General features: G+C 42.9%; 2 long non-coding RNA genes across 2 annotated transcripts in view; one reads left to right on the top strand and one right to left on the bottom strand.

Annotated features, from left to right (window-relative positions):
* Nucleotides 1-1,144: 1,144 nt before the first annotated feature.
* On the bottom strand, nucleotides 1,145-25,465 carry LOC109028013 (uncharacterized). The gene is made up of 2 exons (XR_002007065.3): nucleotides 25,299-25,465; nucleotides 1,145-1,475 (listed from the first exon to the last, which is right to left on the bottom strand). It is a non-coding gene; the product is annotated as an uncharacterized lncRNA (long non-coding RNA).
* LOC109028009 (uncharacterized) overlaps nucleotides 7,944-27,163 on the top strand; it is a 46,002-nt gene continuing 26,782 nt past the window's right edge. Inside the window, exon 1 of the long non-coding RNA XR_002007061.3 lies at nucleotides 7,944-8,042. This is a non-coding gene — a long non-coding RNA (uncharacterized lncRNA). The remainder of the gene's footprint in view (nucleotides 8,043-27,163) is intronic.

The following is a 27,163-nucleotide window of genomic DNA, read 5'->3' as shown; positions in this document are numbered from 1 at the left end:
GCCTGGGCAACCAGAGTGAGACTCTGTCTCAAAAAAAAAAAGTAAATAAAAATAAAATATCTTAGGTAGAATCATAAATTAAGCAGCAGTAATAAAATGTTCATTAAACAGATGTTAGTCAAATGTAGTAAAATAGGAAACAACCAGTTTTGAGTATTTATTATTGTTTAAAAATTATTTTATTTAATGGTAAGTTTACATAACTTACTTTTCAGTTATGGCTATTTTTAACAATTAGATTGCAAAAACTAGGCTCTCATGAGGCAGTACAAGCCTGCATAGGCACACGACTATTTATGACCCAGATGTTACACTTCTAGGTATATATCCACAGAAATAGGTACATGTGCTCTCAAAAGACGTGCACAACAATTTTTATTGCAGCATTTTCCATTATGGTCAAATATTAGAAAGAATCTAAAGGCCCATTAGTGGTAGAATGGAAAAATAAATTGTTACATTTTTATAGCACAGAATATGAGTCAGCAATAAAATTGAACAAATGACTGCTTCAGCAGACTCAAGGAACAGAATATTAAGCCAGGTACCAAAGAGTATGTACTGTCCGATTCCATTTATGGAAGTTTGGAAAAGCGGCAAATTAATCTACAGTGATAGAAATCAGAAAATGAGCTTGTTATGTTCTGGAGTGGGGTAGGGGAGGGGAGTGACTGCAAGGTGCCTTACAGGAGTGCTGGCAAAATCCTATTTCCTGTTCTAGTTGTGGTTTCATGAGTGAGTGTCTGCATAAAATTTCATGGAGCTGTACTCTTAATGTTGGCACGTGTCTATGTTATGCTTCACAAGAAAGTTTACATTTTAAAAAATCACTTCGGGAGTTATCGTTCTTTGTTCTCACTTCTCATCCCACCCCCACCCCCCACTAGAGAATGTAATGTGATATCCGGTCCTGCAAAAAAATACACTGATTTTAAGAAAATTGTTGGGAAAAGTGAAGATGAGAGGCTGCTTATGGTAGAATCCCTGGATGAAAGGGAAAACGTGGCCTGGCCCTTATGTGGAAACCTCTTTCCCAGAGGGTGAAAAATGCTTCGTTATAATGACCTACTCTCTAAGAGAAATGCCTAAGTAAGATCATATTAAATTAAAGTTTAGGGAAGATAACAGAAACCACCAAGAAAAGTCATGGGATGCAGTTTTTATTGATGTTCCGGGAAGGCCAGAGAGCATGGTAAAACAGTGTGGGATTATCATACCATAAGGGAGAGGAGGCTGCTTCAACAAATGTGCTCAAACGCTGTTGTCTTCTTCTGTAGTACACTCTGATTTTTCAGGGTCGGTGATTCTGCCCTTCGAGGCTTCGTCTGATTTTAATGTACTGTATTATGAAAGCATTCTTCCCTGTCTGAGGTTTTCTTGAATACGTAAACGTATTCTCCAGTGTTTTGGCTTTGTTACTCATTGTGCTGAGAACAAAGTCACACTCCACAGTCATTAAAATGATACAGGACATTCTGAAATGGTAAAGAAATCAATCAGCCGACTTCATTTTAAACAGTGGAAGATTGCACAGGAAATTCTAGAAGGTCAGAGTTAAAAGGCATTTAAGTCAAGTGATTAGTTGAAGTACAAATAGAACACAGTATTTGGAAGCCTGCCTTGTTTTTCCAGTGTTCATTAAAGGGGAATCATGTGATCAGTATTCATCCTCAACTCCACTCTTCTCAATATTTTAACTATCAAGAATCCCTGTTTAAAATCTCAATCTCCATTTATCCCCATGCTTTATAAGATTTTGCATATCAAAAAAATTGCACGTTATAAGTAACTTATTTTTATTTATTTGGATTGATACATGATTGCCAAAGAGAACATTTACCCAACATGACATAACCAGTATTACTATTGATAAACAATGTAGTAAATTCTATCCTAAGGAAAAGGATGAACATTTGAGTTACCCTCCACTAAGTAAACGAAAATATGATATGGGGAACTTCTGCAAAACTGAACTAGCCTGCAAATTCCCATTACTATCACCAGTTCTTCTAAAGATGAAGTCACTGGTTTATGAACCATGGCCCTACTATTCCCTTATTACCATGTTAAAGGCACATACAACTGAAGCTGAGTAATTTTAGATTAATTAACATGTAGTTGGTCTTTTTTTTTTAGAAAAAGTCTTCTGCTGGCATTTTTCAGTCTTTTTCTCCAAGTTGAAACTCTATTAAAGAATGATTATTGAAGCAATATGGACATTTTCCCATTACCGGATGCTTCAGATTCAATTTGAGAATTGGCTGCACTGACAAGGACTTTCCTCATCATCTAACATCACTTAGTAGAGAGTGCAAGGGCAGCAATATAAACAAAATTATGTCCTTGTCTAGTAGAGAGATGAATGAGGTAGAGGTCAAAATCATTGTCTAAAGTAAGGTGTGAGATCATATGCCAAATTTCAATTACCCACATTAGCCATGTTTCTCTTTGAAGACAATAACACTTCTATCGTCATTGAAAGGCTACAGAGCACTTTTCTATATCTTTGTTACAACCCTTACAGGGAAGTCAAGGAGTGTATTGTTATCCTTGTTTATGTATATAGAAATGTAGCCTAGAGATTTGCTAAGTGCCCACTCAGGCCTTCGGACTCCTAACTCAGAGCTCTGTCCATCATGACATTATGTTGCCCTACAGAAAATTAAGGAGTCTTTGGTGTTACTATGGATTGAATTGTGCCCCCTCCAAAAAGTATGTTGAATTCCTAACCCCGTAAGAGGAAAATGCCATGTGAGGAAAGAGGCAGAGACTCAAGTGGTACAGTTGCAAGTCAAGAAATGCCAAGAATCAATGGCCACCACCAGAAGGTAGGAGGAGGCAAGGACTGCTGACACCTTGGCTTTGAACTTCCAGTCTCCAGCACTGTGAAAAAATAAATTTCTGCCAAAATTAGTCACATGGCCTTCCTTAGCTGCTGGGGAACTTGAGAAAGGTAGGGTACATGCAGCCATGCAGTTTATGATACTTTTTTGTAGAAACCCTAGAAGATGAATACAGGTGTAAATGCTTAAATTTCAGTTAAAGCCAAGAAGCATGGTGTCAATTATTTTCCTGTAATGAAAATGTGGCTGACATAAATGAGCCTGGAGATTTCTCCAAGCACTGACATAAGCACAGAAATGGGTCCTTTCTGCAGAACTATGTCTCCATCGTGGTTGTAGCTTTCTGTATCCCACCATCAAAGATCTTCCTCACAGGAGATGAAACCTCAGTGTGACTCCGACTCCCTTGAACTCACACCCTTTCCTGCACAGGTGATCTAACATTTTGTACATGTCACTCTTAGCTTTTGTTGGAGACCTGAGAGATGCACCAGTGTCAATGCAGAAATGACAATATTGTTGAAATCAATGCTTACTGAATAGCAAACTCCAGACAGGGAGCAATTATAAACAATAAAATCAGGAAGAAAAATCACCTTCTTCCACTAATGCTACAAAAATAAAACACTTAACTTCCCCAAAGAGACAGTCAACAAATATTTGCTGCTGAGACCAGGAGAGTGCTTTCAAATCATGCTTCACAAAAATATAACCCACCAACTACTTAAAAAGGGGGTTTGGTGGTCCAATACGTTTAGGAAATACAGCCTTCTCTTGTGCTAGGATATTCACTATGCACATTCCCACATTGCTTCTTCTGAGAAATATTGTAGTTAAAAACATAGACAAAAACATATTAGCTAATATTATACTTTTCTGTTACTCTTTTTTCTTATAACAATTATTAATATCTAGGAATGTATTTTGGGAAACAATGGGCTGTGCTATTCCTAAATTTCACCAAGTAGATGATCTGATGCAGGAGAAACTGTGAACTATTTACTGTGCTGCATGTAAGGTGGGCTGACCAGAATGGCGCTGCCCCACTCAAGAGGCACACGTGGAAAGACTCACTGGCTTATCATGGATGAGGTGTGAGGCTTATGCAGTTGAGGAACCTTTTAAAGAAAAGAATATAAGATGACCATGTGACCCCAATGTCGAGGTTCCTCCTCAGGCTTTGGAGTCATCCTGGCAAGTGAGGGTTTTTTTTTGTTTGTTTGTTTTTTGTTTTTTTTTTAAGGCAGAGTTTCGCTCTTTTTGCCCAGGATGGAGTGCAATGGCGTGGTCTTGTCTCACTGCAACCTCCGCCTCCGAGGTTCAAGCAATTCTCCTGCCTCAGCCTCCCGAGTAGCTAGGATTATAGGCACACACCAATATGCCCAACCCAATTTTTGTATTTTTGTAGAGGCGGGGTTTCACCATGTTGGCCAGGCTGATCTTGAACTCCTGACCTCAGGTGATCCACCTGCCTCGGCCTCCCAAAGTGCTGGGATTACAGGTGTGAGCCACCACGCCTGATGCAAGTGAGGGTTTCTAAAGCTTCTGCTCCATTAGCTTCGTGGGAAATCCACCTTGGCTTAAAATATGACTGGGTTCATGAAATAAAATTAAAACTCAAGTTAACGGTGGTATAAACAATATAGAAATGTACTGTTCTTTTATCCCAGAGTCCAGAGATAGGGTTTCCAGGGCTGATATTGTCACTGCATTGCATGAGGTTTCTTCTGGGACGTTGCCTTTGACACCAAGTCCCTGGTCCGAACATCAGGGTTGAGGAAAGGGTGGAAGAATGGGCGTGTTCCTAATATGCTCTGTGAAATGCACTTTGAATTTCTTACATCCCATTGGCCAGAATTAGTCACATGGCCTTCCTTAGCTGCTGGGGACCTTGAGAAAGGTAGGGTACATTAGCTAAATATCAAGGGTTTGTAGAAGAGGAAAATGAGTATTAAGGCAGCTAGCGTTTTCTGCTCTCTCTCTCTCCCCTCACTCCTCACTCTCTCGACTTTTAAATGTATGAACTCAGAGCTTTATTATCTAGCACTAATATCTTTGCATTGAGGAATGGATGCTCCTAAAATCATCAGAATGGGCTTATACTGTATGTGCTTTTAGAAAATAAAAGGCTTTTGAGAAGAAAGTAAAATAGAAAAAAGAAAATCATGGACTGCAGGGATTCCCAGATTCTTCGTAAGCGAACAGTATTCTTCATTTCCCCGTGTGGTCCCTGAAGACCTGATTGAGCGTGAGGCCAGGGAGATACCAAGTGAGAGGAGACAGGGAGAGGGTGGCCGCCAACTGCTGGCTCTCCCCACCCACCCCTTGGAATCAGCAGAACTTGAGGGCTGAAGGGAGGGGAACTGACTCCATTTGCCTTAAAGCACCTTAAGCCTTTTATTTCGTTACCCCCAGGGGGAAGTAGGAACGTAGACATTTTTTTGGAAGAAGGTTTTTAAAAGAAAATCTGTACTTGGATTGTTAAAAAGAGAGAAACGAAGGAGATAATGGTCTGAGAAATTTGAGTAGGTTGATTTCTGACTATCTGAGCTATATATTCCTATCAACAGCCTGAGCTCTCAGCTCAAGAGCCTGTCAACACTTCAGCAGAAGCAGAAGATTCCCGGGAAGCATCTCTGGGTGTCTGGCAGGCTCCGCCGGGGCCAACTGCCTGGCCCTTCAGACTGATGGGCTTGGAACTGCTCTTTAAGGAGTGCACTCCTGGAACAAAGGGGCCTTGTTTGTCTCCTCTGTGTTCTGGAATAATCGCTGCCTTTAAAGATGTTGTAGAGTGAATGTGATGCAAACTTCCTATACTCACATGAATTTTTTTTTAATTTTATTTTTTTAAACTGAGCTTAAGGCATGTGGTTGAAACAAATACACAGTTACAAAAAGGGTCTGTCTGCTCCACGGGGGTGTTAGATGCCATTCCTAACCCTCCTGGGGCACAAACTTGCACCAGTAAAACAGAAGGCATGAGATATGGCCTATAAGGAACTGTTGTTACCTTTTGTTATGAATGATACTTCAACAACCTCTTACTGGTTTGTTGAGTCTATTCAACTACCTTGATTAGATGTGATCTACAATAGAAAAACCAGATTAAGTCCAAAGAAAATAGTTCTTAACCAGGTGGAGGAAAAAATTTTGGAGAGGTCTGAACTTCAAAGGCTAAGCAAAAGTTAGGATGAATGATTAACAGTTTATAATACTTCACTAAAGTGAAGAATTAATTTTAAAAATACATGTGATGTATACATAAATATAAAGTTAGGTTATCTGGTATTTTGACTAAATACATGTAGTGTTCTACGATACTAATTAATTTATATGGTTCTCTTTTTTAGGTAAGTAGTAATTAATAATTTAGCATTAGGGTTGGTGCAAAAGTTATTGCAGTTTTTGCCATATATGAGCTGGTGAAGCGGCATCATTGGTCTGTAATACCCGACGTTTGTTGCCTCGCGCCAAGGAAATCAAGGATGCAGACACACAAACAGTGAGGTTAAGAGTGGAGGTTTAATTGGCGAAAGAAAAGGAAGAGTTCTCCCTCCTGCAGAGAGAGAGGGGCACCCCAGCAGGTGTTCCAGTTCACAGCCAAGTGCATAAGATTTTATAGATGAGCTTGAGGAGGCGGTGTCTGATTTATATAGGGCATGAGAGATTGGTGAGACCAGGTGTGCCATTTGCATAGCTGGCCACCCCACCCTAATCTTTAATTATGCAGTTGGTTCTCTACCTGGCCGCCATGTTGCCTGTTTCTTTACTGTACACATGGTGACAAAGAAAAGCGAAGATGGAGCCTCCATGTTGAACATACCTGGCCCCCAGGTAGGCTTCCCCTATTGCAATGCACAGCCGCCGTCATTCACCTGTGCAAGCTTCCAGCTTGGTTATCTATGTTTGCAGCTTGATTTTACAGGCTGCTCTTTGTTAGAAAAGAAATTATCTGGGGGCTGCTTTTTGTTAAAAGGAATGCCTTGCCAAGGACTCCCTTACTCTCACTCTCTGCCTAAATAATTTCTTTTTAGCTCCTGTATCACTGATAGAGAGTCAGGTCTGTTTTGGCACATTAAGTCCATTCCGTTGATCAGACATGTATTGACTTTGTATATTGTGCAAGACAGCTGGGTGGGGATGGAAGAGATAAAAAATGGGCAGCTATTGTTGCAGTCTCAGCAAGTGAATAATCAATGGGAAGAGATAACTTAGGTCTACAAATAGATATAATTTACCATATTTTGTCATCAATGCTAAAATATAGCTACAGGCAGTAATAGTAGGCTCCCTTTTTGGTGACCGATGGATACTTGCCATTATACTATTTAATTTATATTATGTCCATTAACATGACATGACAACTCCCTATATGATATTTTAGGAAACTGAGTAACAACAACAACAAAATAAGTAATTTGCTCAAGGTCAGAGCTAAGAAGCCAAGGAGCCAGGTTTCAAATGCAGATTGCCAGATCCTTGCTCTGGGGCACACTTTGGACACGCAAATAAAGGCTTAACTGTTTCTGGCACAGAAACAGAGTGTCTCATAGAAGTGGCATCTGAGCTGGGTCTTGAGGGGTACGTATGTTAATGATGGAGTGAGGAAAGGGAATAAAGTCATCAAAGACACGGAGATGGAAAAGTACAGAGATTGTTTAAGGACCTGAAAAGAAGTCTGATTTGGTAGCAGCAGAGTGAGAGTAGAGGGAGATGAAACGGAGAGGCTGAAGCCAGCTGGGAGTCAGGTGGCCGCGCAATGATGTCAAGTCATGGGTTTCTAGAATTGTGGGAAGGCCCAGGGCAAATCACAGCTCTGTGGACTGGTTTCCTCTGTAAAATAGAAACAGAGTAAGATCATAAACTCACGTTCCAATTCTGGATTTATGCTTTCCTGTCCAGGAACATTTAGTCTCCCCTTCCCACTTCCCACCTCGGTCCATGAGGGAAGCAAAATGTGTCCATTCTTCTGCCCACGCCCAGTCCTCCACTAACTCCTCCCCAAAGCAGAGTAAGTGGTTTCCTGGTCGGTGAGAACATGAGTGTCACTGCACTGGGTTTTACCCATGGTCGGAATTGCTGAAATTCCTGAGTGGTTAAGGACAAACCCACCCAAGTCATTCTACTGCTGTTTCCTGTGTCCACATGGTAAACTCTCAGCTTCTGGCCAAAGACCTTGGTGAACCCTGCTGACTTGCTGTAAGATCTTCTTACATGTTTTTGTTTGTTTTGAGGTAGATTCTCACTGTCTTGTCCAGGCCAGTCTGCAGTGGCACAATCTTGGCACAATCACTGCAACCTCCACCTTCTGGGGTCAAGCAATTCTCATGCCTCAGTCTCCTGAGTAGCTGGGATTACAGGCATGCACCACCACGCCCGGATAATTTTTGTATTTTTAGTAGAGACAGTGTTTCACCGTATTGGCCAGGCTAGTCTAAAACTCCTGATCTCAAGTGATCTGCCTACCTCAGCCTCCCAAAGTACTGGGGTTACAGGCATGAGCCACCATGCCCGGCCTTCTTATATCGTTTTTGATGTGTTTTGTAGCATAAGTGGGCTCCCTGATAATCTTAGAGTGAGGCACAGGGACTTAGGCTCCCTTACTTCAACTTTATTCTCCAAATTCCTCTTGCTAGAGAGCGTTGCATTGGGATGATTGAGTCCTTGCCCAGCTCTTAATGAAGTGATATTTTGTTTTCCCATTGGCAGTTGTTCTTTGTGTGTATAGATTTCTTGGTTAGAAACTTCTAGGTTATGGAAGAGGAGAAAGGGAAGGAACAGGAGCGGGTAGGGGAGAAAGAGGAGGAGGTAGGAGCAGGAAGAGCAAAGGGAGAAGAAGGAAGGGGAGGGAAGACAGGATACTCATTCCCCAGCCCAGGAAAGGCAGATGCTTGAGAGCCTGATGTCTGTGGGTGGTTGTGGGGAAGACTGGTAAAACTTCCTGGCTTCATATTTTTTTAGTTTCATTTTCAAAAGAAGGAAAAATTGCCCAAATTCTATTTAATTCTACAATTATGGGGCACTCACTACATGCAAGAAACTGTTCTAGAAGTTGGGAGTAGGTTGGACATAGATAGGAAAGAGATAAAATAGGTTCCCTCTATTTAGTTCCTTAAGGAACTAAAGTACAAAATAGTTTGTCATTGAAGTTAAGCAGAAGAATTCACGTCTTCCAATTTACTGCAAACTCTACAAAATATCAAATGACAAACTGACTCATGAGAGCTCTTAGAAGTGAGAACTGGGTGTCTTCCAGGGGGTTATATAAGACAATAGCATTTATAAAAATGAGCTTCTTTTGTAGTTTTTCTTGATTCTGGAAACTTCAATTACCCTTCTCACTTCTGCTAACTTTTAAAAATCATGCAGAGATGTTATCCAACAAATGCCTGTTTAAGCCAAGGGAGGTCACTCCTAAAGCAACCATCCAAAAGACCTGCTCTTTTCAAATCTCTTCACAGATAACAGAAAGCAAATGTTCAAAATAATTATAAACAAAGGAACAAGTATGAGATTTCCAGAAGTGAACACTTTTTAAACTAGATCTGAGAAAACACTATTTCAATAGTTAAGATTTATCTCCATCTAGGAACATTAATCCTTAAAACAGCCTGCCTCTGATAAAGCTTTTCTTTCCCACTGAAAATCAGGATATGCAATGTTCTTTCTCACTGTTCAATAGCGTTTTTGCCTCCTTCTGGGTATACTATGCTGTAGGATATAAACGTCATTCTTTTTATTACAGAAAATATTTCTAAACTTCTACAGGCATATCCCTCCCCCCTACCCCCACTCCATGACAGGCCCCAGAGTGTGATGTTCCCCTTCCTGTGCCCATGTGTTCTCATAGTTCAATTCCCATCTATGAGTGAGAACATCTGGTGTTTGGTTTTTTGTCCTTGCGACAGTTTACTGAGAATGATTTCCAATTTCATCCATGTCCCTACAAAGGACATGAACTCATCATTGTTTATGGCTGCATAGTATTCCATGGTGTATATGTGCCACATTTTCTTAATCCAGTCTATCATTGTTGGACATTTGGCTTGGTTCCAAGTCTTTGCTATTGTGAATAGTGCCGCAATAAACATGCATGTGCATGTGTCTTTATAGCAGCATGATTTATAGTCCTTTGGGTATATACCCAGTAATGGGATGGCTGGGTCAAATGGTATTTCTAGTTCTAGATCCCTGAGGAATCGCCACACTGAGTTCCACAATGGTTGAACTAGTTTACAGTCCCACCAACAGTGTAAAAGTGTTCCTATTTCTCCACATCCTCTCCAGCACCTGTTGTTTCCTGACTTTTTAATGATCACCATTCTAACTGGTGTGAGATGGTATCTCATTGTGGTTTTGATTTGCATTTCTCTGATGGCCAGTGATGATGAGCATTTTTTCATGTGTCTTTTGGCTGCATAAATGTCTTCTTTTGAGAAGTTTCTGTTCATATCCTTTGCCCACTCTTTGGTGGGGTTGTTTGTTTTTTCTTGTAAATTTGTTTGAGTTCATTGTAGATTCTGGATATTAGCCCTTTGTCAGATGAGTAGGTTGCGAAAATTTTCTCCCATTTTGTAGGTTGCCTGTTCACTCTGATGGTAGTTTCTTTTGCTGTGCAGAAGCTCTTTAGTTTAGTTAGATCCCATTTGTCAATTTTGGCTTTTGTTGCCATTGCTTTTGGTGTTTTAGACATGAAGTCCTTGCCCATGCCTATGTCCTGAATGGTAATGCCTAGGTTTTCTTCTAGGGTTTTTATGGTTTTAGGTCTAACGTTTAAGTCTTTAATCCATCTTGAATTGATTTTTGTATAAGGTGTAGGGAAGGGATCCAGTTTCAGCTTTCTACATATGGCTAGCCAGTTTTCCCAGCACCATTTATTAAATAGGGAATCCTTTCCCCATTGCTTGTTTTTCTCAGGTTTGTCAAAGATCAGATAGTTGTAGATATGTGGTGTTATTTCTGAGGGCTCTGTTCTGTTCCATTGATCTATATCTCTGTTTTGGTACCAGTACCATGCTGTTTTGGTTACTGTAGCCTTGTAGTATAGTTTGAAGTCAGGTAGCGTGATGCCTCCAGCTTTGCTCTTTTGGCTTAGGATTGACTTGGCAATGCGGGCTCTTTTTCAGTTCCATATGAACTTTAAAGTAGTTTTTTCCAATTCTATGAAGAAAGTCATTGGTAGCTTGATGGGGATGGCATTGAATCTATAAATTACCTTGGGCAGTATGGCCATTTTCACGATATTGATTCTTCCTAGCCATGAGCATGGAATGTTCTTCCATTTGTTTGTATCCTCTTTTATTTCATTGAGCAGTGGTTTGTAGTTCTCCTTGAAGAGGTCCTTCACGTCCCTTGTAAGTTGGATTCCTAAGTATTTTATTCTCTTTGAAGCAATTGTGAATGGGAGTTCACTCATGATTTGGTTCTCTGTTTGTCTGTTATTGGTGTGCAAGAATGCTTGTGATTTTTGTACATTGATTTTGTATCCTGAGACTTTGCTGAAGTTGCTTATAAGCTTAAGGAGATTTTGGGCTGAGACAATGGGGTTTTCTAGATATACAATCATGTCATCTGCAAACAGGGACAATTTGACTTCCTCTTTTCCTAATTGAATACCCTGTATTTCCTTCTCCTGCCTAATTGCCCTGGCCAGAACTTCCAACACTATGTTGAATAGGAGTGGTGAGAGAGGGCATCTGTGTCTTGTGCTAGTTTTCAAAAGGAATGCTTCCAGTTTTTGCCCATTCAGTATGATATTGGCTGTGGGTTTGTCATAGCATTAGGAGATATACCTAATGCTAAATAACGAGTTAATGGGTGCAGCACACCAGCATGGCACATGTATACATATGTAACTAACCTGCACATTGTGCACATGTACCCTAAAACTTAAAGTATAATAATAATAATAAATAAATAAATAAATAAATAAATAAACTTCTATAAGCATATTCTTAATATATTTTTTCTGGTTTTAATGTTTTCTATGGTAATTATGAGATTAATTTGTTGTTTTCCAAGTAGCTCTGGTGTTCTGTTGACTCTAGCCCAAATTAATTGTTTCAAGAAGAAACTAAAACCAAAGAATTTTGATAGGATAACTGAGAGAGAGTCACACATATGCGAGACTATGGAAAATAAAGTTTGGAGAAGGCAAAGGCAGGTTTGTAGATTTCACTGCTGAGTTTGGTTTTTTGTTTTTGTTTTGTTTTGTTTTCAGACAGAGTCTCACTCCTGTCACCCAGGCTGGAGTGCAGTGGCACAATCACGGCTCACTGCAGCCTCAGCCTCCTGGGCTCAGGCAATCCTCCCACCTCAGCTTCCCGAGTAGCTGGGTCCACAGGAGTGCACCACCATGCCCGGCTAATGTTTTTTTGTTTGTTTGTTTGTTTGTTTGAGACAGAGTCTCGTCTCGCTCTGTCGCCCAGGCTGGAGTGCAGTGGCACGATCTCAGCTCACTGCAAGCTCCGCCTCCCAGGTGCATGCCATTCTCCTGCCTCAGCCTCCCGAGTAGCTGGGACTACAGGCGCCCGCCACCACGCCCAGCTAATTTTTTGTATTTTTAGTAGAGGTGGGTTTTTGCCATGTTACCTGGGGTGGTCTCGAACTCCTGGGCTCAAGCAATCCTCCCACCTTGGCCTACCAAAGTCCTGGGATTACAGGCATGAGCCACCACAGCTGGCATACTGCAAAGTTTTTGACAGTAGACTTCAAGATACACCCATTCACACATTTTTTCCCCATTTTTTTACTCCTCTCAGAAGCCAAATCTCCTAGCAAATAAAGAAAACAAGCTAAACACTGAAGTGCAACTGCCACGACTTTTGCACACTGTGTGGGGAAACACAGTCAATACAGAAAGGGAGTAAATGGATTCTAGTGGGAGAGCATCAAGACATGTGAGTTTTTCCAAAGCATGCCTTTACCGGTTTGCATGGTGGAGATAATCAGTGACATTGTACCCTGTGCTGCAGGAAGAGTATGGCCTTTTGTACTTACAATCCCCCCCATCAGAGGAGCAAATACAGAGGGACTCTTGCAGTTTTCCTGGGTGCAAATGATGGCACTAAAGACATAGTAGGATCTGGTTCTTACAGGGGTGAAAGAAAACACTAAAGTGGAAAAGAGGGCCTGGCATGGTGGCTCACGCTTGTTCTCCCACCACTTTGGGAGGCTGAGATGGACCACTTGAGGCCAGGAGTTTGACACCAGCCTGGGCAACATAGTGAGACCCCATCTCTACAAAAAAATTTCTCAAAAAACTAGCTGGGAGTGCACACAGTGGCTCATGCCTGTAATCCCAGCACTTTGAGAGGCCGAGGTGGGCAGATTACTTGAGGCCAGGAGTTTGAGACCAGGCTGGGAAACATGTCGAAACTCCATCTCTACTAAAAATAAAAAAATTAGCCAGGCGTGGTGGCACACACCCGTAGTCCCAGCTACTCAGGAGGCCGAGGCAGGAGAATTGCTTGAACCTGGGAAGTGGAGGTTGCAGTGAGCTGAGAGAGCACCACTGCACTCCAGCCTCGGTGACATACTGAGACACCGTCTCAAACAAAAAAACAAAACAAAACAAAAAAACTGGGCATGGTGGTATATGACTGTAGTCCTAGTTGTAGGAGGATTGCTTGAGCCCAGGAGTTTGGGATTACAGTGAGCTATGATTGCATCACTGTACTTTAGCCTGGGTGACAGAGCGAGACTCTGTCTCTAAAAAATAAATAAATAAAAATGAATAAAGTGAAAATAATAAAAAATATTAAATGGAAAAGGGGAACATCTTCCACTGCTATCAGAGAACACCTGTGGTTCAGAGAGTGTGTCTGTGCCAGGTGGGGTGATGAAAATCTCGGATTAACTCTGATTATGCCTTTAGGTAGAGAAACAGAAGCTTGAGAGAATTAGGTTACTGTCCTTGCTACCTTCCAAGGTACCGTGGCCCAAGTCCGTATCTATCCATGGCAAGTAAGGGCTCTGGCATCCTGATCTTTTTCAGCAGTCCCCAGGGAGAGATATGATTCATGTTGATTCCCATAGGGCCACTCTTTCTACTAAGATTGCACATCAAGTGGTCTCACCCTCTTTAAAGGCTGAACTGAGCTTTTTCTTGGTCCAAGTCCTCATGCCTACCAGCTGGCACCTCATTGTTCCTAAGGGAACTCTAAGGACTCTGAGGGAGCTGCTCTCTTGCTCAGCGATGAGTCGGTCATGCATTGAGCTCACTCGCGGCTGCATCCTCAGCCCATCCTTGGCTTTCTTCTTGATGCCCTAGCTCTTCAGTGGCCTGGCTCCTATACTATCCTCCTAGAGTGTTTCTTGTTCTACACTGCAGCCTCCTTCGTGGCTGGATTGTTCTGTTTTTGACCTCTTTCCTTGCAGTGACTCCTATCCTGTCAATGCCCAGCTGCCCACCCATAAGGGCTCTTTATGAATGTCTGGCCCACTTTTAGTTTGCCAGATACCATGAACTTTTACTTTGTATATTGTCTGGTTTTCTTCTGAGGGCTGACTCTTCGTTTCTAAGCGCTCCCTTTAAGCTGATATCTCTGGGTACCATTTGTTCCTAAAATAGCTGGCCCTTGACCCTACTTGCTTGTTCAGAAGCATAGCCTTCCATAATGCTGTGGGTTTATTTGGATACTTAGTCTTTTCTTTTTTCACTTTGGCTCATTTTACAGCCTCTAAAGTCTCGTTCAAGAAGACTAAATCCAATAACTGCAAAGAGCACTTACAACTGATTAATTGGGGTTCTGTCTACAACTGTGTTATCAGGTGTATCCTACTCTTCTGCTTTCTCTCAAATTAGCATTGCTTCTCATGAATTTATTCAAATACATAAACATTTGTTTATGTTTGATTTTCATAAGTCTTACATTTTCAAGCAGTTGGTATTTTTTTTCATAATGACACCGGCAGATACAGCTTGAGACCTTCCTTGAACTAATAAGTTATTAGCTTACAACTGAGCTCTATGTAGGATTCTTATTCTTTAATTTGCTAATGGCCTATCGTAAGAACATAGGATTTGAACTGAGTCATACTGGGATTAATCCGTATCAGTGTTCAGCTGTGAATAGTTACCTCAAATAACAGGCAGTGAGAAGATGCAACTGTTCTTCCTAAGATACTTTAAAAATAATTATATCTCAGAATGCTAGTAGCAATTGATGCCTCTATTAGTCATAAGTTAGTCCTTACCTTTTATTATTCTATCTGTGTTTCCTAAGATAACTACCTCTGCTGTAGACAACAGTCACTCTCTTCTGTTGTATCACATAAAGAGAAATAGGTACAGAGAATGATGGAGAAAAAAATTGTATTCTTTATGCTAATAAAATATAATAAATGTATGGCTTGATCTACAAAAGCAGACATAGATAAAAAATTTTAAGTATTTTTATATGTTTGGTAGCTTTGGTATGATGTACTGGAAAAAATATAGACTTCAAAGTCAGACAGGTCTAGGTTTAAATTCCAGCTCTGTCCTGTACTATCTTCATGAGCTCTCTGAACTTCAACTTCATTGTGTAAAAAAATTTAATATTTATCTTGAAGGTCTGTTGCTAGAATTAAAACTAATAAGGCCGGGCGCAGTGACTCATACCTGTAATCCCAGCACTTTGGGAGGCCAAAGTGGGTGGATTACTTAAGCCCTGAGCCCAGGAGTTCAAGACCAGCCTGGACAACACAGGGAGACCCTTGTCACTAAAAAAAAAAAAAAAAAAAAAAAAAAATTGAGTTTCGTTTGGTTTTGGCAACATATAGGCAAAATTGTCATAGGGAACATGGTCTCGACCTGTACTCTCTGACAGTGGTCACTAGCCACCTGGGGTTATTTATATTTACACATGTACATTAAAAACTCAGTTCCTCACTTGTACTAGCCACAGTTTATATGCTCAATAGCCACATGTGGTCAGTGGTTACCATATTGGATAGAGTGGATGGAAGTCATTTCCATCATTGCAGACCGTTCTGCTGGGCAGTGCAGGTCTAGACCTGGAGATTCTTTATAGGCTTTATTGATAATGTCATAAAGGTCATAAAATGTCTAGGATCAGGCAGCCCTTCCGGGTGCTGGGAATAAGACAAGCCTATTTCTGTGTCCCTTTCCCCACCAAGTCAATTGTTTTCCCAGTCCCTGCCCCTTTACCTCATTTTACAAATCACCAAGGCAAATTTTCCATTCTTAAGCCATCTGCCAGTAACCTGTCTTGTTTCAAGGTATCTGTTCACTAAGCGCAGTTGAGGTAGCCTTTGCGAGCATAATGTAAAACCTTTTATGGGAATAACCGAGTTTCAAATTCAAAGTAATGACTGAGATGCCTTTTCTTATAGGATTTCAGGGGGAAAAATGGGGGTGAGGATTGCTACGCACTGCGTGTGTCCTTCTAAAATTCATATGTTGAAACCTAAACTCCAAGGTGATAGTATTAAGAGGTAGACCCTTTGGGGGTGATTCAGTCATGAGGGCTCTGCCCTCATGAATGGGATTAGTACCCTTATAAAAGAAGCCTGAGGGAGCTTTTCTGCCCCCTCTGCTATGTGAGGACACACAGAAGGCACCAACCAAGTGGAATGGGCCCTCACTGCACAGTGAATATACTGGTGCCTTGACCTTGGACTTCCCGGTCTCCAGACCCATGAGCAATAAAATTCTGTTGTTTATAAATGACCCAGTCTAAGGTGTTTTGTGGGGTTTTTTGTTTTGTTTTGTTTTTGTTTTTGTTTGTTTTGTTTTGTTTTGTTTTTGAGATGGAGTCTCCCTCTGTCACCCAGGCTGGAGTGCAATGGCGTGATCTCAGCTCACTGCAACCTCTGCCTCCTGGGTTCAAGCGATTCTCCTGCCTCAGCCTCCCAAGTAGCTGGGATTACAGGCATCTGCCACCATGCCCGGCTAATTTTGTATTTTTAGTAGAGACAGGGTTTCACCGTGTTTGTCAAGCTGGTCTTGAACTCTTGACCTCAGGTGATCCACCCACCTCGGCCTCCCAAAGTGCTGGGATTACAGGCGTGAGCCACCATGCCTGGCCAAGTGTTTTTTTATAGCAGCCCTAACAAACTAAGACAGGGATCTGCCTACTATTTGGGTGGCTATCCAGTTCCCTTAATATCTGTGGCTAGTTCTGTTCTGGCTGACTGATTGGCTAGGTTAAAACAAAATATTTCTTAGAAGGATCATATTTTTGGAGATAGACAAACATGGCAGTTATATTAAAGTAGTATATTGTTTGGGGAGTTTTTGTTTATTTCTTCAGCATGTACAATGCTAGTTCAGTCCATATACTAGTAGTGAATGGTTAAACAATAAAACCTTGAGGTTCTCCTGCTTGGTAAAGCATTTAATGATGTTTGACTTGAGTGTCAGTCAAACATCAAGTGTTAATTGACTTACAGAAGTAAAGGGTCATAATCTCCTCAGATCTAATCAGGAAATTACTCTTTCTGACTGAAGTTGCTAAGTTTAAATGCTTCTACTGCCATAATAGGGCAAACATTTGAGTCAGAGAGAGAAATCCAAGGTCACCTAATAGAAGAAACTTTCCCATTGTGTGGCATGCATTTCAGAGGGATCCTTTGAGGAAATCAACCCCTATAAATACCCCTGGCAAAGACTGTATCTAAAACCAGCACCTTGAACATTTATAACACAAGAGACTGTTTTCTGCACTTAATACATAAGAGTGACAATCTCGGTATAAAACAGCCTGAGACCAGAATTGCACAGAAGACACATAAAAAAGATCAATAGAACTTGGATATGAGAGTTCTGATCAGACTAGAACAGAAACAATTCTATTTGTCACACCGAAGGGAGAAAGTTAACAAGTCAACATTCACTGGAAAGGAAGGATTATAAATTGGTGATGTTGCCAGTGATACTGCATTGGGATGGACCCTTCAACCAAGGAGATCAAGAGAGCCAGAGCTCTAGATCAACAATCTCAGTTCTTGTGATAGTGAGCAAAGAATTGCAAACTAACACCAAAATGCAAGCTCAAAGCAAAGTTTATTGAAGCACAGTAATGCGCTCTCAGAGGGAGAGTGGGCTGATCTCTGTGAAGTGAAATCAGCCCCTTTTTACAGAGCTCAGCGTGCTTTTACAGGGTTTATGGGGAGGAGTCGAGGCTTGGGCTGTGTTTTAGTGACAGGATGATATTATTTAATTGGCAGTTTAAGGTTATATCTCTGAAGTTAAACTGCACATAATTTTTTTTTACCCATAATTCATTTAGGAAAGCTCACTCAAGGGGGCAAACACACATGTAAATTTTATTGTAATTACTGTGTAGTGAGGACGAAGTTACCTGGGGTTACAGCCTAGATGGACTGGGCATTCATGACTGTAGGGGATTTTTATCTGTGCCCAGTTCTTCTTCCTCCAAGATGTGCTGGCCACAGACTTTACCAGAAACTCCATCCATTAAGGTAGAGTTAGGGTGGTCTTGGGGGCTGAACATAGGTGGGTCAGGGCCTGGCTTAGTGACAGCCCTTCTGCTATCCTCTCTCACCCCTTCCCAGCTGCACCTAACAATATCTAACCACCTAACAATATCAGAATTCTTACTGTATATTAAAGATTGCTGAACGAAATTGTTAATTGAATTTTATGATTAAATGTATATAGCTCATGATCTATAGTGTGAATTAGTCTTTTTCAATTAATTATTTGTTTCTTTAAATTCTAGTTAACAGTTATCTCATATTCAAAGATAAATAGATCTCCTATTCATCATTTCTAGTTATAGATAGATATTTGGATTGGCTAGACTGAATTGATACTTGGATTTGATATTGTGTGCCCTAAATTGTAATGGAAATGGGCACTGTACCAAATTGTACCAAATATCTCTTTTTTTTTTTTTTTGAGACAGAGTCTTGCTCTGTCATGCAGGCTGGAGTGCAGGGGCATGATTTCGGCTCACTGCAACCTTTGCCTCCCGGGTTCACGCCATTCTCCTGCCTCAGACTCCCAAGTAGGTGGGACTACAGGCACCCAACACCTCGCCCAGCTAATTTTTTGTATTTTTAGTAGAGACGGGGTTTTACTGTATTAGCCAGGATGGTCTCGATCTCCTGACCTCATGATCTGCCCGCCTCAGCCTCCCAAAGTGCTGGAATTACAGGCATGAGCCACCGCGCCCGGCCCAAATATATCTTAATAGGGCTTGTTGCTGTTTCACCAGCAAATACATTGAATAAGCTGTTGGGGAGAATAGAGATGTGATACACTTCCAGAAGTCAGCAGTCTAGAGAAGGGGACTTATATCGAAAGACTTGCCTAAAATAAAAGTATTCCAGTTTTCTATAAGTACAGTAGCTGCTATTCTAAAGCAAATCTATTTTGTGGAAAGGTAGTTTGTTAAGCAGCTAATTCACAAAAAGCCATTTCAGCAAAAATCAATTCACTGTGATCCACTGTTACATTACTGAGGGTTTTTCTTTTTGTTTTAGTTTCTCCTCAGCATCACAGAGTCATCTCATCATGAATTTCTAAACTCGGCTCAGTTGGATGTGAATTTCAAGTGGTTCAGTTGGCTTTTAAATTTCAGACACTAGAAAAAACTTCTCTTAAGGTACAATGGTGATGGGAGTAGCAGCCCATCTAGAGAGGCCACTGCCATGACACTGACTGTAGTGGGGAGGCACTGCCAGGGCAGGGCTGCATACTTCAGGGAGCCAGCAGGAGCCTCCTGGGCACAGCTGCAGCTGCCCAAGCTCTGGCTGTAAACCTGGGCATCTCTGCCTGGGAAGGCCCCCCAAGCCCTGTAGTCTCAGGGGTGTCTGCTCACGCTGCCTGGCCTCTCCCTGCTTCTGGCACCCACTCTGATTTTGAAGCAAGGTTGGGGCCAGGCTTGGTTGCTGTTGCAGCCTGACCAGGTGTGTGCACACCAAGGGCAGCGCTGACATGCCAGCCCCCTGCCACCTCGGCCCCCTCTGGACTTTGGGCACCAACGAGCACAGGAGGGAGGCTAAGGGGGGCTGAGGGCAGCTTGGGGCTGGCCTGCAGGTGCCCCTTGACATGAACAGCCTGGGCATCATGAATGGTAGCAGGAGACAGAGAGGCTTCTGGGCAGAAGGAGGTGGGTCCCCAGTGAAGCCCCACCTTCAAGCTGGGGAGGACCTGAAGCCTGGGGGCCAGGCTGCTGGTCCCAGGGACCAGAGTGGGAACTTGTGGTGCTTTTTCCGGGCCCACCTGTGGCTGCCCATAGACCAATCAGCATGCACTTCCTCCCCTCTAAAGACCATAAAAACCCCAGACTCAGCCAGACTTGGGAAGATGATGGGACAACCAGCTGCAGAGAGGAGCTACCCAGTGTTGGTCTCCTTGAGTTGTTCTGTCACTCAATAAAGCTCTTCATCACCTTTCTCACCCTCCACTTGTTCACGTACCTCATTCTTCCTGGATGCAGGACGAGACCTTGGAACCCTGCAAATGGCAAGGCTAAAAGAGCTGTAACACAAACAGGGCTAAAACATGCCCCTTGCTCATTGCGGGTGACAAAGAGAGAAGAGAGAAGGAGAGAAGAGCTGTGGCCCTTCAGGGAGTCCAGACCTAAGAGCTCCCCACACCAGGGCCGTGACACCCCTTTTGGGGCTCTGCAGTTCCTGGTGTCTCCAAGCTTCTGGGTGCCACCATGTTCCCCAGTGCCAGCTGTGGAAGCTGCTTGTGGTACACCTGGTCCAGCCACAGCCTCACAGGGAGCCAGTGCCCATGCTAGCAACTGGAGCTGCCTGCCCTGCTGCAGCTGGTGTGCCTGGCTATGCGCAGTGGCCAGACCCCATGCTTGCTCACACACCCCTTGCCACTCCACACCTGGCTCACCCTTGGCAGGTCTGGGGGATCCAGGCTGGTACCACGAGCTGAGTGCAGCCTGTCAGGCCAAGCAGTGGAATGAGCCCAGACGGCCCCAAGCAAAACTCAGGCAAAGGCACCACTGGCCACAGAGGTTTCCAGCTGGCAAAGTGACACCCCAAGGATCCTGTAACAGTGGGACAGGATGAGCCCAACTTCACTGCAACTTACTCTCTTCTTTATTTTTGAGAGTTTATGTCCTATCCCAGTTATTTCCCATGCATTTGCTTCCACTTCTCAAAGCAAAACCCTAAAAGATCTGGTTTAAGATATCTGTCTATCAGTATTCTTTGGGTCGATTGGTTAGCCAATTATTCAATGAACTGGCTTTTAGCAAATGGGTGATCCAGTGAGATGGCCATTAGTTAAATGATGACTTAGGGAATCGAATACAGTCAGTTTCACTTCTTTCTTATTTTCAAAGTGATGTATGGGCCATCACCAAGAATAATACAGATCACCCATGACTTGTTCATACCAGCACATTGATTTCCCCATACCCTGTTTCCTAAGTGTCAATCTCACACCAACTTCATGATTTTTGCAATATCCTCATAGAACCTATACTATTATGTATTTAATATTTTTCTTGAATCTGACACACCCGTAATTTTTCATTCATTATTTTAAAGGGAACTTTCATACTGTTGTACTGAAAACTGCCAGACTATGCCAATCCAAAGTATGCCAGTGTGACATGAGGATTATTTTGAGCTGAAGGCACTTGAAAAAATAGTAGGTATGAGAAGGACCCTCTGATCTTCCCTCTTTCCTCCTAAAGGAAGAAAATAAATCTCCATATGGAAGATGTGCTTCATATACCACAAAGAAAGTAACATTCTTATCACTAGAAACGGGGAGTCAAAATTGAGACCAATCTGTAGAAACCTTGTTAAACTAATCCTTATCTTCCTAGTTACTTTTCCACCATAACTGACCCAGCCCAAGCCCCCTCCATTTGTCACACTTTCATAATTTACTCCTCTTTGTCCAATTCTATATATGTGCTCTACCCCAACTGCCTGTTTGGGTCTTATGAAGGCTTCTGTGTCATGTAAAACTTATTTTAAATAAATGTGTATGCATTTCTCCTGTTAATCTGTCTTTGGTCAATTTAATCCTCAAGCCCAGCCAAAAACCCTGAAGGCAGAAGTACAATTTTGCCTCTCCTTCAGTACTGAGCAAATTATCTGTGCATTCATAAGTTTGACATGCCCGTTATGTATTTTTAAGTGCACATAAAACATATTTAACTATCTGGATAGAAAGTGTTCATCTTTGAACTACTTAAACTCATCTCCCATGTGAATATACACTGGGTAAACAGCTGGAATAAAGAAATAAAGAACATGATCACCTAACACCTTGCATAGCAGCTGTCTGCCCCACAGTAGTATTTCTCTGACCAATAGTTCTTGACCACAGCTGCACCCTGCCTCTTCCCCAGACCAAGTGAATAAGGATCCCTGGGAGAGTGGGACCCAGATATAAGATTTATAAAAGCTTCCAGTTGATTCTAATTGCAGCCAGAGTTGAGAATCACTGTGCTAAACCATATTGTGTCCGCAATTGGTGGGTTCTTGGTCTCACTGACTTCAAGAATGAAGCCGCGGACCCTCGTGGTGAGTGTTACAGCTCTTAAGGTGGCATGTCTAGAGTTTGTTCCTTCTGATGTTCGGATGTGTTCAGAGTCTTTTCCTTCTGGTGGGCTCGTGGTCTCGCTGGCTCAGGAGTGAAGCTGCAGACCTTCGCGGTGAGTGTTACAGCTCTTAAGGCAGCGCGTCTGGAGTTGTTCCTTCCTCCCAGTGGTCTCATGGTCTCGCTGGCTTCAGGAGTGAAGCTGCAGACCTTCGTGGTGAGTGTTACAGCTCATAAAAGCAGTGTGGACCCAAAAAGTGAGCAGTAGCAAGATTTATTGCAAAGAGCGAAAGAACAAAGCTTTCACAGCATGGAAGGGGACCAGAGGGGTTGCCACTGCTGGCTTGGGCAGCCTGCTTTTATTCTCTTATCTGGCCCCACCCACATCCTGCAGATGGCTAGAGTCCAGTGGTTTGTTTTGACAGGGTGCTGATTGGTGCGTTTACAATCCCTGAGCTAGACACAAAGGTTCTCCACCTCCCCACTAGATTAGCTAGATACAGAGTGTCCACACAAAGGTTCTCCAAGTCCCCACCAGAGTAGCTAGATACAGAGTGTGGATTGGTGCATTCACAAACCCTGTGCTAGACACAGGGTGCTGATTGGTGTATTTACAATCCCTGAGCTAGACCTAAAGGTTCTCCACGTGCCCACCAGACTCAGGAGCCCAGCTGGCTTCACCCAATGGATCCCGCACCGGGGCTGCAGGTGGAGCTGCCGGCCAGTCCTGTGCCGTGTGCCTGCACTCCTCAGCCCTTGGGTGGTCGATGGGACTGGGCGCCGTGGAGCAGGGGCGGCGCCCTTCCGGGAGGCTGGGGCCCCACAGGAGCCCACGGAGGAGGTGGGAGGCACAGGCATGGCGGGCTGCAGGTCCCAAGCCCTGCCCCGCAGGAAGGCAGCTAAGGCTGGCACTGCTCGGGGACCCAGTACACCCTCCGCAGCAGCTGGCCCGGGTGCTAAGCCCCTCATTGCCCGGGGCTGGCAGGCTGCTGCGAGTGCGGGGCCTACCAAGCCCACGCCCACCCGGAACTCCAGCTGGCCCGCAAGCACCGCGCAAAGCGCGGGTTCCCGCTCGCGCCTCTCCCTCCACACCTCCCTGCAAGCTGAGGGAGCCCGCTCCGGCCTTGGCCAGCCCAGAAAGGGGCTCCCACAGTGCAGCGGTGGGCCCAGGCAGAGGAGGCTCCGAGAGCGAGCGAGGGCTGTGAGGACTGCCTGCATGCTGTCACCTCTCAATAACATTCTGGTAAGTTCCATAAAGGCGTGAACCCAGACAGCTTGTTTAATGCTCTATCTCCTGCCTTTAGAACAGTAGCTGCCCGAGTCAGTGTTGAGCTAATTCATATTCTAAGAAGACTGGCAAAAAGGAGCCAATATCTCCATCTGGAGAGCAAAATAATCACTTATAATTCTGCATTAAGGTGGAGATAAACTGCTAAGACAAAGAATAAGAGGGCTGTCCTGGAAGGCTGTGCTTAGAATGAAGGGGTTAGGAGTTTCCTTCAATTGTATCTTTTGATTTTTTTTATGTTTCCTCTTTGCTACTCTTCACGTTTGTGGTCCAAACAGGATCTTTGAGACCTAACCTCTGTTTGGAATTTTCTCTTTGTCCTGAAGCATAGTGGCTTAACTTTTAGCTGCCTCAATTCCCTCATTAAAAAAAAGAAAAATCAAATCACTGAGCCAGTTAATAGATGTGTTAGCCTTCTATGCTGGAGTTATGCTCTACAGAAGGCCTGGTGAATAATAGCTTGCTTTAAAAGTGTATCCAGTGCATGTGTATGTTTTTAGGAAAGATTCAGAAAATAGCGTTCACGATAGAGAAACTCTCCCTCCCTTTCCCCTACACTACCCAGGCTAAGCATACTAGGACGAACACAATGTGAGCTTTCATCGTGTTGGCAAGGATGTTTATAAATGTAAATGTGTGTGTGTTTACCCAAGTAATTTAAAAATAACGGAAGTGAACTAAGTAAGTGCATGCCATGCTTACCAAGAATATTAGGAAGCAAACGTCCTTAAATATCTGAATTAGCTCTGACACTGATTCAGGAAAAAACTGGCTCACAACTCTTGCGTAAGACTTATGTAAGAGCTTAGATGTGGTGCCTGAACTATTCCAGTTATCTACAGCATGGGGAAAAAAGCAAAGTATGTTACATTGTTGATACTTGCTCAGTTCTTTCCATTTCAACAGCTTCGTTGCTTAGAGAAGTAAAGCATCTCTGTTTCTTCTTTTTTTTTTTTAAAAAATGTTTAAGTTTTCTAGTGTTTGCTACACATAGAAGTAAAACTAAAAGAACAAAGCTATGGTATAGGCAGTAGGTAATTTAGAAATTAGGTAGAGATTTAAATTTGTTCATACAGAGACAGTAACGAGTTGTCAGTTGGTGATAAAACTTGAAACTCCAAGGCGACATTCCACACATAGGTGTTACAGATTTTCCCACATCTTATAAAATAGCTTCTCAACATTTAGAGCACAATTCATCATCTTCATCATTATATGCTGAAAGTGATTTTTGTCAAATCTAATTTCCAGATATTTTGACCAAAATAGTAATGACGATCATACATGACTCAGATAGCCTGGTCTCTACCATAAGCTTTTGCTTGGTTCTCATTTAAAATACACATACACACACACACACACACACACACACACACACACATTCCTCATGGGACTATTTGATATAAAGAAGAATTTTAGAGTCAAACCATTCAATATAAGTACAGATACCAGTACCATCACTTACTTGCTCTAAGACCCAAGAAAATTAATTACTCTGAGCTTATTTTCTCTATTGTAAGATGGGAATAATAACATGTACCTCTTAGGGTGGTTGTGAAGATTTAGATGTAAATAATCAGCGTGTGTTAAGTGCCTACTATGTAACAGGCATGGTCTCAGCGCTTTAAAAAATTGTTGAATCCTTATATCAAGAAGCAGGTATTATTGTTACCTGGGATCCTGAGTTGGGATGGACCCTTCAGCCAAGGAGATCAACAGAGCCGGAGCAGTCTCGGTTCTTGTGATAGCGAGCAAAGAAATGCAAACTAACACCAAAATGCAAGCTCGAAACAAAGCTTATTGAAGCACAGTTATACACTCTCAGAGGGAGGGCGGGCTGATCTCTGTGAAGTGAAATTGGCTCTTCTTTACAGAGCTCAGTGCTTTCATGGGGTTTGTTGGGAGGAGTTGAGCTTGGGCTGTGTTTGAGTGACAAGTTGATGTTATTTGATTGGCATTTATAATTATATCATTGAAATTAAACTGTGCGTGTTTTTACCCATAATTTGTAATTCATTAAGGAAAGCCCACTCGGGGCAAAACCACATGTAAAGTTTATTATAATGATTGTATAATGAAGACAATGGGGAAAAGGCCTCAAAGGCATTTCAGTGACCTTCATGGTAGCGCCTTCCATTACAGGCCTGAAGGCCCAGGAAGAAAAAAATGGTTTCATGTGCCAGGCCCAGAGCCTCACGCTGTGCAGCCTTGGAACACTGCTACCTGCATTCCACCTACTCCAGCTCCAGCCATGGCTACAAGGGGCCCAGGTACAGCTTGGACAGCTGTTTCAGAGGCTGCAAGCTGGAAGCCTTAGTGGCTTCCATGTGGTGTTAAGCCTGTAGGTGCGCAGAATGCAGGAGATGAGGCATAGGAGCCTCTGCCTAGAGTTTGGAAGACGTATGGAAAAGCCTGGATGTTCAGGCAGAAGCCTGCTATGGGGGTGGAGCCTTCAGTCTAGAGAACCTCTACTAGGGCAGTGCAAATGGAAAATGTGGGGCTGGAGCCCCCATACAGAGTCCCCATTGGGGCACTGAATAGTGGAGCTGTGAGAAGAGGGCCACCGTCCTCCAGACCCCAGAATGGTAGACCCCCAGCAGCTTGCACCCTCAGCCTGAAAAAGGCACAGGGACTCAACACCAGTCTGTGAGAGCAGCTGCTGGGGATGAACTCAGGAAAGCCACAGGGGTGAAGCTGCCCAAGGTTTTGGGAGCCCACCCCTTGCACCAGTGTGCCCCAGATGTGGGACATGGAATCAAAGGAGATTATTTTGGAGCTTTAAGATTTAATGAATGCTCTGCTGGGTTTCCGACTTGCCTGGGGCTTATAGCCCCTTTCTTTTGGCCCATTTCTCCCTTTTGGAATGAGAATGTTCACCCAGTGCCAACACCCCCATTGTGTCTTGGAAGTAACTAACTTGTTTTTGATTTTACAGGCTCATAGGCAGAAGGGATGTGCCTTGTTTCAGATGAGACTTTGAAGGGGATTTTTGAGTGAATGCTGGCATGAGTTAAGACTTTAGGCAACTGTTTGAAAGGCATGATTGTATTTTGAAATGTGAGAAGGACATGAGATTTGGGAGGGGCCAGAGGCAGAATAATATGGTTTGAATCTGTGTTCCCACCCAAATCTCATGTTGAAATGTAATCCCCGATGTTGGAGTTGGGCCTGGTGGGAGGTGACTGGATCATGGGGTTGAGTCCTTCCTGAATGGATTAGCACCATCCCCTCGGTGCTCTTCTCATGATAGTGAGTTATTGTGAGATCTGGTTGTTTAAAAGTGTGTAGCACTTCCTCTATCTCTCTCTCTTCCTCCTGCTCTGGCCATGTGAAGTGCCTGCTTCTTCTTCACCTTCACCATGATTGTAACTTTCCTGAGGTCACTCCAGAAGCTGACACCACCATGCTTTCTATACAGCTTGCAGAACTATGAGCCAATTAAACCTCCCTTCTTTATAAATTACCCAGTCTCAGGTATTTCTTTATAGCAATGTGAGAACAGACTAATATACAACTGGGAATGAGTATAATTATTCT

Source organism: Gorilla gorilla, chromosome 7 (genome assembly GCF_029281585.2).
Source record: "Gorilla gorilla gorilla isolate KB3781 chromosome 7, NHGRI_mGorGor1-v2.1_pri, whole genome shotgun sequence".
Classification (NCBI taxonomy): Eukaryota; Metazoa; Chordata; class Mammalia; order Primates; family Hominidae; genus Gorilla; species Gorilla gorilla.
Note: the sequence above shows the minus strand (reverse complement) of the source record. Positions and strands in the feature narration are given on the sequence as shown.